This window comes from Triticum dicoccoides, chromosome 2B, assembly GCF_002162155.2.
Source record: "Triticum dicoccoides isolate Atlit2015 ecotype Zavitan chromosome 2B, WEW_v2.0, whole genome shotgun sequence".
NCBI lineage: Eukaryota > Viridiplantae > Streptophyta > Magnoliopsida > Poales > Poaceae > Triticum > Triticum dicoccoides.
In genome coordinates, this window is record NC_041383.1 from 427,629,493 (window position 1) to 427,634,708 (window position 5,216).

Below are 5,216 nucleotides of genomic sequence, written 5' to 3' on the forward strand. Positions count from 1 at the left end.
GTGGGCATTGATGTTGTTCAATATGCTTACCGTTACTAGTCCAATCTTGTTTCGACGGTATTGTGGGATGAAGCGGCCCGGACCGACCTTACACGTATTCTTACGTGAGACAGGTTCCACCGATTGACATGCACTTGGTGCATAAGGTGGCTAGCGGGTGCCAGTCTCTCCCACTTTAGTCGGAACGGATTCGATGAAAAGGGTCCTTATGAAGGGTAAATAGCAATTGGCATATCACGTTGTGGTATTGCGTAGGTAAGAAACGTTCTTGCTAGAAACCCATAGCAGCCACGTAAAACATGCAAACAACAATTAGAGGACGTCTAACTTGTTTTTGCAGGGTATGCTTTGTGATGTGATATGGCCAGAAGAATGTGATGAATGATATGTGATGTATGAGATTGATCATGTTCTTGTAATAGGATTCACGACTTGCATGTCGATGAGTATGACAACCGGCAGGAGCCATAGGAGTTGTCTTTATTTTTTGTATGACCTGCGTGTCATTGAAGAACGCCATGTAAACTACTTTACTTTATTGCTAAACGCGTTAGTCATAGAAGTAGAAGTAGTCGTTGGCGTGACAACTTCATGAAGACACGATGATGGAGATCATGATGATGGAGATCATGGTGTCGTGCCGGTGACGATGATGATCATGGAGCCCCGAAGATGAAGATCAAAAGGAGCAAAATGATATTGGCCATATCATGTCACTATTTGATTGCATGTGATGTTTATCATGTTTATGCATCTTGTTTACTTAGGACGACGGTAGTAAATAAGATGATCCCTTACAAAATTTCAAGAAGTGTTCTCCCCTAACTGTGCACCGTTGCTACAGTTCGTCGCTTATAAGCACCACGTGATGATCGGGTGTGATGGATTCTTACGTTCACATACAACGGGTGTAAGACAGTTTTACACAGCGAAAACACTTAGGGTTAACTTGACGAGCCTAGCATGTACAGACATGGCCTCGGAACACGGAGACCGAAAGGTCGAGCATGAGTCATATAGTAGATACGATCAACATGAAGATGTTCACCGACGTTGGCTAGTCCGTCTCACATGATGATCGGACACGGCCTAGTTGACTCGGATCATGTAATCACTTAGATGACCAGAGGGATATCTATCTGAGTGGGAGTTCATAAGATGAACTTAATTATCCTGAACATAGTCAAAAGACCTTTTGCAAATTATGTCGTAGTTCACGCTATAGTTCTACTGTTTTAGTTATGTTCCTAGAGGAAATATAGTTGAAAGTTGATAGTAGCGATTATGCGATCACTAGAACGCTTATGTCCTTGATGCACTGCTCAGTGTGCTGAACCCCAAACGTCGTTTGTGGATGTTGCGAACATCGGACATACACGTTTTGATAACTACGTGATAGTTCAGTTAAACGGTTTAGAGTTGAGGCACTAAAGACGTTTTCGAAACGTCGCGGAACATATGAGATGTTTCGAGGGCTGAAATTGGGATTTCAGGCTCGTGCCCACGTCAAGAGGTATAAGACCTCCGACGATTTTCTTAGCCTGCAAACTAAGGGAGAAAAGCTCAATCGTTGAGCTTGTGCTCAGATTGTCTGAGCACAACAATCACTTGAATCGAGTGGGAGTTGATCCTCCAGATGAGATAGTGATGTTTCCCCAAAGTCATTGCCACCAAGCTGCTAGAGCTTCGTGATTAACTATAACATATCAGGGATAGATATGATGATCCTTGAAATATTCATGATGTTTGACACCGCGAAAGTAGAAATCAAGAAGGAGCATCAATTGTTGATGGTTGGTGAAACCACTAGTTTCAAGAAGGGCAAGGGAACAAAGGGATACTTCATGAAACGGCAATTCAGCTGCTGCTCTAGTGAAGAAACCCAAGGTTGAACCCAAACCCGAGACTAAGTGCTTCTGTAATAAGGGGAACAACCACTGGAGCAGCATTACCCTAGATACTTGGTAGATGAGAAGGCTGGCAAGGTCAATAGAAGTATATTGGATATACATTATGTTAATGTGTACTTTACTAGTACTCCTAGTAGCACCTGGGTATTGGATACCGGTTCAGTTGCTAAGTGTTAGTAACTCGAAATAAAAGCTGCGGAATAAATGGAGACTAGCTAAAGGTGAGCTGACGATATATGTTGGAAGTGTTTCCAAGGTTGATATGATCAAACATCGCACGCTCCCTCTACCATCAAGATTAGTATTAAACCTGAATGGTTTATTGAATCTCGATCGTAGTGATACACATTTTCATGCCAAAAGATATAAGATAGTAATGATAGTACCACTTACTTGTGGCACTGCCATGTAAGTCATAATGGTATAAAACGCATGAAGAAGCTCCATGTTGATGGATCTTTGGACTCACTCATTTTTTGAAAAGTTTGAGACATGCGAACCATGTCTATTGGTATATATGCATGAAGAAACTCCATGCAAATGGACCGTTTGGACTCACTTGATTTTGAATCACTTGAGATATGCAAATCATACCACATGGGCAAGATGACTGAAAAGCCTCATTTTTAGTAAGATGGAACAAGATAGCAACTTGTTGGAACTAACACATTTTGATGTGTGCAGTCGAATGAGTGCTGAGGCATGCAGTGAATATCATTATGTTCTTACTTTACAGATGATTTGAGTAGATGTTGAGTATATTTACTTGATGAATCACGAGTCTGAATTATTGAAAGGTTCAAATAATTTCAGTGTGAAGTTAGAAGCAGATCATTGTGACAAGAGGATAAAATGTCTATGATATGATCATAGAGATGAATATCTGAGTTACGAGTTTTGGCACACAATTAAGACATTGTGGAAATTGTTTCGCAATTAATACCGCCTGGAACACCATAATGTGATGGTGTGTCCGAACATCATAGTTGCACCCTATTGGATATGGTGCGTACCATGATGTCTCTTATCGAATTACCACTATCGTACATGGGTTAGGCATTAGAGACAACCACATTCACTTTAAATAGGGCACCACGTAATTCCGATGAGATGACACCGTATGAATTATGGTTTAGAGAAACCTAAGTTGTCGTTTCTTAAAAGTTTGGGGCTGCGACGCTTACATGAAAAAGTTTCAGGTTGATAAGCTCGAACCCAAAGCGGATAAAATGCATCTTCATAGAGAACCCAAAACAGTTGGGTATACCTCCTAATTCAGATCCGAAAGCAATATGGATTGTTTCTTGAATCGGGTCCTTTCTCGAGGAAAGGTTTCTCTCGAAAGAGTTGAGTGGGAGGATGGTGGAGACTTGATGAGGTTATTGAACCGTCTCTTCAACTAGTGTGTGGCAGGGCACAGGAAGTTGTTCCTGTGGCACCTACACCAATTGAAGTGGAAGCTTATGATATTGATCATGAAACTTCGGATCAAGTCACTACCAAACCTCGTAGGACGACAAGGACACGTACTACTTCGGAGTGGTAAGGTGATCCTGTCTTGAAGGTCATGTTGCTAGACAACAATGAACCTACGAGCTATGGAGAAGCGATGGTGGGCCCGGATTCCGATAAATGGCTCGAGGCCATAAAATCCGAGAACGGATCCATGGACTTTGGTGGACTTGCCCGATGATCGGCAAGCCATTAAGATAAATGGATCTTTAAGAAGAAGACGGACGTGGATGGTAATGTCACCGTCCATGAAGCTCGACTTGTGGCGAAAAGTTTTTCACAAGTTCAAGGAGTTGACTACGATGAGATTTTCTCATCCGTAGCGATGCTTAAAGTCCGTCGGATTCATGTTAGCATAAGCTGCATTTATGAAATCTGGCAGATGGATGTCAAAACGAGTTTCCTTACCAACTTTCGTAAGGAAAGGTTGTATGTGATACAATCAGAAAGGTTTTGTCGATCCTAAGGATGCTAAAAGGTATGCTAGCTCCACCAATCCTTCCAAGGACTGGAGTGAGCATCTCGGAGTTGGAATGTATGCTTTGATGATGATCAAAGATTTTGGGTTTGTACAAAGTTTATGAGAAACTTGTATTTCCAAAGAAGTGAGTGGGAGCACTATAGAATTTCTGATGAGTATATGTTGTTGACATATTGTTGATCAGAAATGATGTAGAATTTCTAGAAAGCATATAGGGTTATTTTGAAAGTGTTTTTCAATGGAAAGCCTGGATTAAGCTACTTGAACATTGAGCATCAAGATCTATAAGGATAGATCAAAATGCTTAATAATACTTTCAAATGAGCACATACCTTGACATGATCTTGAAGGTGTTCAAGATGGACCAGTCAAAGAAGGAGTTCTTGCCTGAGTTGTAAGGTACGAAGTTAAGACTTAAAGCTCGACCACGGCAGAATAGAGAGAAAGGACGAAGGTCGTCCCCTAGGCTTAAGACGTAGGCTCTTCAGTATGCTATGCTGTGTACCGCACCTGAAGTGTGCCTTGCCATGAGTCAGTCAAGGGGTACAAGAGTGATCCAAGAATGGCTCACAGGACAGCGGTCAAAGTTATCCTTAGTAACTAGTGGACTAAGGAATTTTCTCGATTATGGAGGTGGTAAAAGAGTTTGTCGTAAAGGTTACGACGATGCAAGCTTGACACCTATCCGGATAGCTCTGAGTAGAGAGACCGGATACATATAATGGAGCAATAATTTAGAATAGCTCCAAGTAGAACAGTTGTTTGGAATAGCTCCAAATAGAGCGTGGTAGCTGCATCTAGGAGATGACATAGAGATTTGTAAAGCACACACGGATCTGAAAGGTTCAGACCCGTTGACTAAAACCTCTCTCACAAGCAACATGATCAAACATAAAACTCATTAAGTGTTAATCACATAGTGATGTGAACTAGACTACTGACTCTAGTAAACTCTTGGGTATTAGTCACATGGCGATGTGACCTGTGAGTGTTAATCACATGGCGATGTGAACTAGATTATTGACTCTAGTGCAAGTGGGAGACTGTTGGAAATATGCCCTAGAGGCAATAATAAAAGTATTATTATTATATTTCCTTGTTCATGATAATTGTCTTTTATTCATGCTATAACTGTATTATCCGGAAATCGTAATACACGTGTGAATACATAGACCACAATATGTCCCTGGTGAGCCTCTAGTTGACTAGCTCGTTGTGATCAACGGATAGTCATGGTTTCCTGACTATGGACATTAGATGTCGTTGATAACGGGATCACATCATTAGGAGAATGATGTGATGGACAAGACCCA